Below are 12,100 nucleotides of genomic sequence, written 5' to 3'. Positions count from 1 at the left end.
GTTTTTTCTCTATGGTCATTCTTACATGTGTTTTCATATGTTGAACCTTACCACTGACTTTTTTAGGACCCATGGTGTGATAAATAATAATCAGTTTTATGTTCAAAAAGCAAACAAATCACCACAAAAATGTAATTTCTTATAAGCGTGATCGTCACTAAGTGGGCGGCTCCAGTAAACTGAGGCAGGTCAGCCTGCACGACCGGGAACCATACGCTCAATCAACCCAAACGTGCATGAACAAATAATGTTAGTCGATGACACTATCATAAGTCGAGTCACATTTTTTTATCAAAATTACATCGTAACTCAAAATTATTGTAAGTCGGGGGCAATCGTAAGTCGAGGTGGCTCTGTACACAAAAGTGTGGAAAGAATATGCAAAGAATACTAACATAACAAACTATGTTTCAACGTACTGCCAATTATGTTATACAGTGTAACCTTTGTAGACGACTGCCCTAGAAGACAAATTTTTTGGAATATGACGTCAAATTCGCCATAAAATTTGAATTGGTACACGACGGCTTACTTGGAAAATGACGTCTATTCATACACATATGGGTCGAACGAGCGCGTGGTGCTGGGGGCACGGGGCGAGGCACTCTGTTTACAAATCTATCGCACACAGTGACGACTGCGGCCGCGCTTTGAATTCTTTGTGAAGAAATTCATTGTGTGTCTGTATTTTTGCTTTTTATATCATAAACGTTCTTATTATATATCACGCCATGGGACTAAGATGGATGGTGAGAAAACTGGATGGATGGATAGGGTGGGATAGATGGATGGTGAAGGGGGACTGGATGGGTGGTGGGGGGACTGGATGGATGGAGGGGGGACTGGATGGATGGAGGGGGGACTGGATGGATGGAGGGGTCTGAATGGATACAGGGACTGGGATTGATGGATGGTGGGGGAAATGGATGGATGGATGGATGGATGGAGGGAGGGAGGGGGGAACTGGATGGATGGATAGGGGGATGGATGGATAGGGGGATGGATGGATAGGGGGGTGGATGGATAGGGGTGGATGAATGGATAGTGAAGAGGGACTGGATGGTTGGTGGGGGACTTGGTGTATGTAGAGGCTGGATGGATGGATGGTGGGGGAACTGGATAGATAGATGGTGGGGGAACTGGATAGATAGATGGTGGGGGAACTGGATAGATAGATGGTGGGGGAACTGGATAGATAGATGGTGGGGGAACTGGATAGATAGATGGTGGGGGAACTGGATGGATGGATGGATGGTGCGGGAACTGGATGGATGGATGGTGGGGGGAACCGGATGGGTGAATGGCGAGGGAACTGGATGGATGGATGGTGGGGGGAAACTGGATGGATGAATGATGAGGGGACTGGATGGTGAAGGGGGGACTGGATGGATGGATGGATGGTGAAGGGGAAACTGGATGGATGGATGGTGAAGGGGGGACTGGATGGATGGATGGTGAAGGGGAAACTGGATGGATGGATGGTGAAAGGGGAACTGGATGGATGGATGGTAAAGGGGGGGGACTGGATGGATGGGGGAAGAGGAACTGGATGGATGGAGGGTGGGGGATCTGTATGGAGGCAAAGTGGAGGGAACTTGATGGATGGATGGATGAAGGGGGGACCTGGATGGATGGTGGGGAGAACCTCCATCCCCCACACCGCACCCTCCCCGATATCCCCATCCCGCCTCTAGACCCTCCTCGCTTCCTCTATCCCCCACACTCAAAAGGTGACACCTGTTGTGTCAACACCTGCATCAGAGGAGCTCCAGGATATTTCACAATTCCTAAGTATTGTAGTACAGGTTGATGATAGTGAGTGGTGTCCCAAGAAACATGAAAGTGTAGTGCTTTGGAAAAATAAGTGAGATAACACGAATGTGCCAAGTGAAGTAAAAAATTGGATGAGAAAAGTTGCCCAAGTGTTCACAGTGCAGACAACAACATTCAAGATGGCCGCCGGCAAGAAGGAAAACAAAACAGAGCTAGATTTTGGAGGTTTTACTAAAGAAAGCATTGATATAAGCAGTCTACACAACAAATTGGCAAAATTAGATATTATAGTGAACTATCATGTAATCAGCAAATTGAAAGAAAGTAATGACCACTTGAGTAGCAAAGTTTTAGGTTTTGTGGGGTTAGTGAAAGACTTATGCACGGACAAGAATCAATTGGAAACAAATTGTAAAGCCATGGAAGATGAAAATAAACTTTTAAAAATAGCTTTGGAAGAAGTTATAGCAAATTTAAACTTAAATGACTACGATAGGATAGGTTATTAAATTCAACAGGCAAAACAGCTTTTGTCAGTACAGATGGAGGAAGTTACACAGGGAATAGAACAGTGCAAGGATATGCAACTCGCCTATGTACAAGTGGCCAAGGAGAAGGAAAAAATAGAAGAAGCAGTAAAGGAAGCCAAACACAGCAGCAACCAGGATAAAACAAACATTAGGCTAGAAGTCAGAAAGGAACTGGCATCAAATCCTAAATTGGTGCAAAACACAGTTGATCGAAGTCCCTAATAATTTTTGGTTGCAAAGAAAAGTAGATAACATCTAGGTCAGAAAGAGCTGTAGAAGACGATTAAGTAGTAGATAAAATTGTTGGCCTCGTGGAAGGTCTTATTACCATAGAGAATGTCTGCAACTACAGGAGGATTGGAAAGTACGTAAAAGGGAAAGATCGACCTTTGAGGATCACCCTAAACGGTGCCAAACAGATGGAAGATGTACTAAGGAATGCTAGAAAATTACAAAGTGATGAGGAAGGGAAAGTATGGTCGTTAAGGCGAGATCTTTCAACAGAAGACAGAGAGAAGCTGAAACTGAACTTCGTCGAGACAAACTGTCTAAACGAGAGAAGGAATGAAGAAGAAATCAATTCTTTTTCTATTAAAGTGATAGGGGTAGGCAGACCAGTAAAATGGTACAAAAAGGCAAACCAACAAAATCACTAGAGAACGGGGTGGTGAAGAATAAGGAAAGGAGGAACATTGTCTCTGAAAATTGCATACACCAACATAGATGGAGTGAGATGAAAGATACTAGAGTTAAGTGATGTAAGTGCTGCAGACACCAGACAGTGTTGCACCCACGGAGACAAAACTTGAAGATGATATTTTAAATGAGGTCATATTCCCAATGGGCTACTCAGTTTGGAGGTGGGACAGAAAAATTAGGAAAGGCGGTGGCGTTGCTGTGATGGTGAAAGAACACCTAAAGGTAAACGAAATGATGATTGTCAATCCACAAGAAAGTTGACATAATAGCTCTAGAGATCTGCAATCAGGATGATAAACTAACGATCATAAATGCTTATAGTCCACCGCCATGCAACACATGGTCAAAGGAGGAGCTGGATAATAAACGTGAGTCTCTTATAACAAAAATGAGAGAGATCATAGCGAGAGCTGATAAAGATAGATCACGACTGTTGGTAGTCGACGATTTCAACTTGAAATCCATAGACTGGGAGGCATATGAAGCTAGAACAGAGGATTTTTGGACTTGTAGATTCGTAAACCTCATCCTGGAAACATTCATGTTTCAACATGTTAAACAAGCTACGAGGATGAGGGAAGGGGATGTTCCCTCCATGCTGGATTTGATATTTACCAGGAAAGAGGACGAGATATTTGACATTCAGTACTTCCCTCCTTGAGTAAATGACTGTAAATGCCTAACCGGTTGCTACCACAACTGTGAATGCTTGAAATGCATGACTGACTTGTGACTGTAAGTGACTGGTTCTGACTGGCTGCCAGATGACAGATGCAGTGAAATGTTTGAAAGGAAAATTTGGAATCAGTGATGCAGATATGAATGCGCTTAAGACGAGCAGGAAATGGTCTCTTCAACTCCTCCCGCCTCCTCACCATCCCCATGCACCAACACCGCTCCTCCCTCCCTCCCTCCCTCACTATCTCCCATTCGCCAACAAGAGCCCTCAGTAAAGGTGAAGGGCAGTTAAATGTTCACTTATTTTATTTATGGTATATATTTATACCTGATTGTTTTGTGTATGAAAAATATGAATAGTATTCTGCATAAAATATATTTTAAGTTAATATTTTTGGGGATGTGGAACGGACTAATTCAATTTACATTATTTCTTATGGGAAAATTTGTTTTGGTTGACGACGTGTCTCTGGGAACGGATTACGATCATAATGCCTATAACTTAAGTGGTATAACGAAGGTACCACTGTATATATGGTACTGTATTTAACATACAGCTAGGACTACATGTAGGGGAAATTTACTTATATGGTATATAAACATTGCTGTATTTGAAATTCTAATAATTACATGGTCAAGTGGATATTTTCCAAGAAAACAGCATTCAGTGGAAAAAACATTAATTTCTGAACAGCACTTCGGAAGTTTCCCTGGATTTTGCTTCTGGACTCGCCCAGGACACTTGATAGTATGCCAGGCCCTGAGCAATTTTTTGCCCAATTATAAGTATCTTTTCAAATTGTTATGTACCCCTACAAAATGGGTCAAGGACCTCAGTGGAGAGTGTGCCTCAATCCACCCCATTGTAAACCACTAAATATGACAAATTCTTGAAGCCACTCAAGAACTCCTCCGAGCAATCCCTCAACTTAAAAATGGCCAAGATACAATTACCTACCAAATGCGCACTAACCAGTTTTACTGAACACCACCAGGTGGCAGCATTACCATACAAAAAGGTTGAGAGGTGGCTACCCTCACTAAGACAGGGCCACCTAAGCAAACTCGGGTAAGAAAGGAATTAAAAAAATATTGGAAGCCCACCTAACCTCTCACCCCTATATGCTACATTTGTGTAAATACACATATTTTGTTACTATCTGTGTTTATTGTCACCAAAACCTAACATAACAAATGTTACAAGGGATTTGAACAGGCCTGAGTGTTGGAGAAACTGTAGCGAGTAGATTATCCCAATAATATACTCGCTCCTAACGCATTATCCTAATGAGAGAAGCAAAGCCCTTCTTGGTACTAATTATGGAACTCAAACCTTTCCCAACTTCCACATCCTATTCCCGTCAACCTTTGGAGAACGGTGAGGTGTTGCCTGAGCATATAAGCAGCAGAGTGGCGAATAATAACTAATCTACTTTCAAGTGTGGTCTAGAAGAGACACTTGCGAGATACTGTACCGACTCTCAGTGCGCTCAACTCGCGCCATTGCTCATCAAAGTATCACCTGCATACTTCTGTATATTCGACTAAATATATATATTCTCTTAGTGTTTGTGTTTATTGTCATCATACTTTACGTAACAATAGAATCGTTACAAAACTTTTGCCAAGTGATGGTGGATTTAAGATCATTTTCGGTGTTTAAATTTCATGCATAAACACAATGAGGATAAATTAGAGTATAAGTAGTGTTAAAGGAGCAAAGTAGGGGACATGGTATCCGATTTTTTAAAATTACTAAATACGAACAGTATTAGAGATTATTTTTTATTTTATTTTATTTTATTTATATATATACAAGAGATTATGTGAGAACATATACACAAGCCAAGGAATCTTCACTCTCTTTCACTAACAATATATATTGGCCATTGTCTATCTTAAGGTCTATTTGGCTAAATGATTTGTTCCATGTAATATGTAGGTTTTTCCATTTAATGAGCTTGAAGATTGACATCAATGAGTGGACTTTTTTGACCTCATTAATTATCAATCAAACTAAAGCTGTTAACTGATATTAATCACATGAACATTCGTATACACCCCAATACTGACCCGTTTCAGTATCTCGAGACGACGTCTTTGACGCCTTTAAGCTATATTGAGGGTGTGATGTTCCTGGTGGCAGCAGCCGTCGCTGCTAGTCAGGTGACCTCTCCTGCCAAGGCTCCCTAACGATAAATGTTTACATTCCCACGGTTACTCATTAATAACTTTCTATTTGATTCAAAGGCTTGTTATTCAAAAAAATATTGGTTACGTGAATATTTAATAATCAAAATTTGTACATTTTATTAAATATATTAAAATTAATTAATATTTATATGAATGATCCATGATAGAAGTAGATCTTTCACAAAAATACAAAAAAATACACATACAATATTTATTCAGGTAAAGTACATATATACAAGGTGAAATATAAAAGTTGATGGATTTATAGATAGAGCTAGTACATACAATGCCTAAAGCCACTATGACGCAAAGCGTTTTGGGCAGGAAAAACACTAAGACTAAAACTTAATACTAATTGAGATTTAAGTATAAATTGTGTTGAGAAAGAATCAGAAAAATATGAAAAAAGGGGGGGGGTGAAACATGGCAGAAAAAAAGCAAAGATACAATTTAGTCAACAAACAGCATTGTTTAAAATCGTAGACATAGGTTGACATTTAGGGGTGAGGTAGGTTACATTGAGTTAATTAGGTGGTACTTAGTTTTTATCTTAAACTGGTTGGGAGAGGTACAGTCTTTAACATAATTGGGAAGGTCATTCCACATTCTGGGTACCTTGATTTGTAAAGCATTTCTAGTTTGACTAAGTCGTACTCTTGGAATATCAAATAGGTATTTGTTTCTGGTGTGGTTCTCATGGGATCTGTTACAACCTTCTACCTGTTACAACCTTCTTCAGATCTGTTATCTGATCTTAGAAAGAATGCCAACAGTTTTAGAAACTTTTTTTCCTATATTTAGAATGTGTGTCTGGAAATTCAGCGTGTGGTCAATGAGAAAGCCAAGGAATTTTCTATCTACTTTGTTACTAATTTGGATATTGTTTATACTTAGATTAATTTGATTTGAGGATTTATTACCAAACAAAATATAGAAAGTTTTGTCAATGTTAAGGGCGAGTTTGTTGGCAGTTAGCCAAAGATGGGCTTTATTTAGCTCAGTGTTCACTGTAACACATAGAGCAAGGGGGTCAGGACTGGAGTAAATGAAGGTTGTGTCGTCAGCAAATAGAATTGGTTTGAGGTGTTGGGAGGCATTTGGAAGGTCATTAATGTAGATGAGAAAGAGGAGAGGTCCAAGTATGCTGCCCTGAGGAATACCAATGTTGATGGGTAGGGTGGGAGAAATTGAATTATTCACAGAAACATACTGGAGCCTGTCAGTAAGGTAAGACTGAAGATATTGCAGGGAGTGACCTCTGACTCCATAATGATGTAATTTAAGAAGAATTAAGAAGAAGGTTTTGGTGGTTGACAGTGTCAAAAGCCTTACGTAGGTCCACAAATAACCCAACAGGGAACTCCTTTTTATCAAGAGCTGCATGTATCAAGTTAATCATACTAATAAGTGCATCGTTAGTGATTTTTTGGGGTCTGAAGCCATATTGGCAAGAGCTAAGTATATTGTGTTTGGCTAGATAAGAGTAAAGCTGCTTGTAGATTAGCTTTATAAGTATTTTATAAAGTTATTTTGTCTCAATTTGTCTCCATTTTAGACAAGTTTGGCAGACTGTAGGTGTGAAGTTGTTGACACTGTTGCTGCCCTTCAGCCGGGGTGTTTTGTACATCCTTAGTTTAGTTCAGAAAGTGAGAGTATCCCTCGACTGTCCATAAATGTGGTGATCTCACTAATGTCAACAACTTCACACCTACAGTATATCAATTCTGCCAAACTTGTCTAAAATATTTGTAAAGCTAATCTACAAGCAGCTTTACTCTTATCTAGCCTTATCCCCCACTCTCCCCAATACTCCCCCACTCTCACCGATACTCCCTCACTCTCACCGATACTCCCTCACTCCCCTACTCTCCCTCATACTCCCCACTCTCCTCCATACTCCCCCACTCTTCCCCATACTCCCTCATACTCCCCCACTCTCCCTCATACTCCCCCACTCTCCCTCATACTCTCCCACTCTTCCCCATACTCTCCCACTCTTCCCCATACTCCCCCACTCTTCCCCATACTCCCCCACTCTTCCCCATACTCCCCCCCCCACTCTTCCCCATACTCCCCCACTCTTCCCAATACTCCCCCACTCTTCTCCATACTCCCCCACTCTCCCTCATACTCCCCCACTCTCCCTCATACTCCCCCACTCTCCCTCATACTCCCCCACTTTCCCGCATACTCCTCCTGCTTGATACCTGGTTGATGGGGTTCTGGGAGTTCTTCTACTCCCCAAGCCCGGCCCGAGGCCAGGCATGACTTGTGAGAGTTTGGTCCACCAGGCTGTTGCTTGGAGCGGCCCGCAGGCCCACATACCCACCACAGCCCGGCTGATCCGGAACTTCTCTTAGAAAACAGTCCAGTTTCCTCTTGAAGATGTCCACAGTTGTTCCGGCAATATTTCTTATAGTCGCTGGGAGGACGTTGAACAACCGCGAACCTCTGATGTTTATACAGTGTTCTCTGATTGTGCCTATGGCACCTCTGTTCTTCACTGGTTCTATTCTGCATTTTCTTCCATTTCGTTCACTCCAGTACGTTGTTATTTTACTGTGTAGCTTTGGGACCTGTCCGTCCATACTCCCACACTCTCCCTCATACTCCCCCACTCTCCCTCGTACTCCCCAACTCTCCTCCATACGCCCCCACTTTTCCCCTTTCTTCCCCACTCTCCTCCATACTTCTCCACTCTCCCCCATCCTCCCCATACTCGCCCACTCTCCCCCCATACTCGCCCACTCTCTTCCATACTCCCCCACTCTTCCTACCTCTCCCCCACTCTTCCATACTCCCCTATATACTCTCCTATTCTCCCCCACTCTTCCCAATACTTCCCCACTCTCCCCCATAATGGTTTTGTATTTTTTTCAAAACCAGAATCGGGACTGGTTTTGAAGGACTGTTTTTTTGGGCCTGGACTCGGGCAGGGCCTGGCTATACCTAAACACGGGCCGGGTCTCGCTAGGCCTGGACTCGGGCAGGGCCTGGCTATAACTGGACACGGGCTGGGTCTCGCTAGGCCTGGACTCCGGCCTGGCTGGGCCTGTCTGGGCCTGGACTCGGGCAGGGCCTGGTTATAGCTGGACACGGGCTGGGTCTCACTAGGCCTGAACTCGGGCCTGGCTACATCTGGACACGGTCCGGGCCTCGCTAGGCCTGAACACGGGCAGGGTATGGCTATACCTGAACACTGGCCGGGTCTCGCTAGGCCTGGACTCCGGCTTGGCTGGGCCTGGCTATAGCTTGACACAGGTTGGGTCTCGCTAGGCCTGGACTCGGGCCTGTCTGGGCCTGGACTCGAGCAGGGCCTGGCTGTAGCTGGACACGGGCTGGGTCTCACTAGGCCTGGACTCGGGCCGGGTCGCTAGGCCTGGACTCGGGCCTGTCTGGGCCTGGACTCGAGCAGGGCCTGGCTATAGCTGGACACGGGCTGGGTCTCACTAGGCCTGGACACGGGCTGGGTCTCACTAGGCCTGGACTCGGGCCGGGTCGCTAGGCCTGGACTCGGGCCGGGTCTCGCTAGGCCTGGACTCCGTCCTGGCCTAGCGAGACCCGTTCAGAGTGGAACGTTTCCGTTCCTATCTGCATCTCTTCCTCTTTTCTTCTTAGGGGTATGCAGTTTAAGGAGGCGTCTGGTTATAAAAATGCAAAAATGAAAACTCGTTCGATTTCAATCAAACTTTTTTGACAAGTTCTATATGAAAAGTGTTTCATCTGGTCCAAGTTTCAGCATCGTAGCATAAATAGGAAGGAAGAAAAAAAATATTGTAGTGAAAATTATGCCAAAATGGTCAAAATCATCAATCAAAAGTGTCAACTGAAATCATAGCTATGACTCTTTGCTATCACAACAGCATATATTAAACAAATATTATAATTAGTTTAATTGAAAAAAAAAATTAAGATTTTTTTTTCATTTTTTTTCGGGCGATTTGCATCAAACTTACACACCTGACTCTAAGTAAGCCTATCTGTAAGGATGCCAATTTTGGAGAAAATTGATTGATGTCAACCTCAGCTACAGATTTTAGAAGCTTATACTTTATTCATTTTTTTTTTTCAATTGACACGTTTACAAAACTGATTCAGTTTACATGAAACTTACACAGTATATGTGGAGGGCATGTCTCTACATTGTGGAGTTTACATTTTTTTATTATAGCAATAAACATGCCATATTTGCAAAAATTTTTTGGGGAACTTTGAACATTTGTATTAGGAAAACTAAAGATGTTTTGGAAATTCTATAACTCAAGGTCCTTTATTATATGCTAATGTGTCAGAAAAGTGTCACAGAATAATTATATCTGAAACGTGGACTTGAAAATGTGTAAAAAACGTTGAAAAAAAAAAATCTCCCTTTCTATTTACGCTGCAGTACTGAAACTTGGGACAATTTCAGCGCTTTTCATATACAACTAGCCAAATAATATTGGTTGACATTGAACAACTTTTACCTGACAAGCAGACGCCCCCTTAAGCATATTTCTAGTGCTACTGAGCTTATGTTTTCCAGGCACTGGTTCAGGTTTGCATTTTCTAGCTGTTCTTCCCAGCTTATTTTTGTGAAGCCTTGGTTTATTTGCTCCCAGTTTATCTGTTTATTATTGAAGTTAAATTTGCTGAAATCTCAACCAGGAATCGGGACTGGTTTTGAAGGTCTATTTCCCCATGCTTGTCAGAACTTCAATCAAGTTGTAATCTGAGTAACAGACATTTGTAATCATTACGTTCCTGATCAATTCATCATTATTGGTGAAAATGAGGTCCATCATGTTCTTCCTAGTTGGTTCTACTATTTGCTGGTTTAAGGCAAACCTGTCACACATCCGTAGCAGGTCATTTTTCATGTGCCTGTTCATTTAGGCTACTTCCTGGTATTCTTTCTGATATAACTGTATTAGATAGGTTCTTCCATTTCAGGTGTCGTAGGTTGAAGTTGCCGAGCAGGATGATGTTCGGGGCTGGATTTGAGATTTTCCAAGCAGTGCTCTATTTTCATTAGTTGGTCTTTAAACTGCTTTGCCTCCGGTGACTTATATAGAAGGATAATAACTACATTTAAGATCATTTTTTGATTATCAGCACTTCCACCATATCATTTGTGGTGTTTAGCAGCTCAGTACAGTTGAGTGTGTGTCTGATGTAGAGGCTGACCCCACCCTGTAGCCTGTGTTTCCTGTCACATCTGAAAAGATTGTACTCCAAAATCCATATTTCACCATCATGGTAGTCCTTGGTGTGAGTTTCCGTTAGGGCTGCAAACACTGCATTTGCCTCATGTAGGAGGCCATCTATGAATTGCACTTTGTTAGATTTGTGTGTTTTTACACTCTGTTGGCAAATAAAAATGATGTTATGTTTCTGGAAGGGTGCATGGGGAAATTGTGTAAAACTCTGGTTTGTGCCACGGAGATGCTGCGGGATCCGTGTGAAGGCAGTAGCACTACTGCCTACTTCTACTACTACACAGTAGTAGAAGGTAGTGGCAGTAGTAGGTTGCAATTCTTTTAACTATGTTGTGGCATAATCGACTAAGGCGCATCTGGGATCATCCCTGACAAGTTCAAACCCTCACCACGGCCCTTGTAAATTTGTTCATTTGATGTATCACACTATTGTGATTTCTGTTTGTGTTAGTGAGGACAGAGGACACGGCGAACCTCCAGTCAGATGTAGATCAGGTCTTTCTATGGGCTACAGAAAATAATATGGTGTTTAACGAAGATAAGTTCCAGCTCATGCGCTATGGAAAAAATGAAAATATAAAAACGGAAACCACATACAAAACTCGGGCAAATCATAATATAGAACGAAAAGGCAATGTAAAGGATCTGGGTGTACTCATGTCGGAAGACCTTACCTTTAAAGAACACAATAAAGTAGCCATCACAACTGCAAGAAAAATGACAGGTTGGATAGCAAGAGCTTTTCACACTAGAGATGCTATACCGATGATGATACTTTTCAAAACGCTTGTGCTCTCTAGAGTAGAGTACTGCTGCACAATGACAGCCCCTTTCAAAGCTGGAGAAATTGCTGACCTGGAGAGTGTGCAGAGATCCTTTACTGCTAGAATCCACTCGGTAAAACATCTAAACTATTGGGACCGACTAAAGAGCCTAAAACTGTACTCCCTTGAGCGCAGGCGGGAGAGGTACATAATAATTTACACGTGGAAAATATTAGAGGGGCTGGTCCCAAACCTGCACACAGAA

At 42.4% G+C, this 12,100-nt stretch overlaps 1 protein-coding gene across 1 annotated transcript in view; it reads right to left on the bottom strand.

Annotated features, from left to right (window-relative positions):
• Positions 1-5,861, bottom strand: part of p (WD40 repeat domain-containing protein pink) — a 41,427-nt gene extending 35,566 nt beyond the window's left edge. Inside the window, exon 1 of the mRNA XM_069307430.1 lies at positions 5,754-5,861. The gene's annotated coding sequence lies outside the window, so the exon portion shown is untranslated. The remainder of the gene's footprint in view (positions 1-5,753) is intronic.
• Positions 5,862-12,100: the final 6,239 nt, after the last annotated feature.

This window comes from Procambarus clarkii, chromosome 60 (genome assembly GCF_040958095.1).
Source record: "Procambarus clarkii isolate CNS0578487 chromosome 60, FALCON_Pclarkii_2.0, whole genome shotgun sequence".
Classification (NCBI taxonomy): domain Eukaryota; kingdom Metazoa; phylum Arthropoda; class Malacostraca; order Decapoda; family Cambaridae; genus Procambarus; species Procambarus clarkii.
This window is presented reverse-complemented; position numbering and strand designations above follow the sequence as displayed.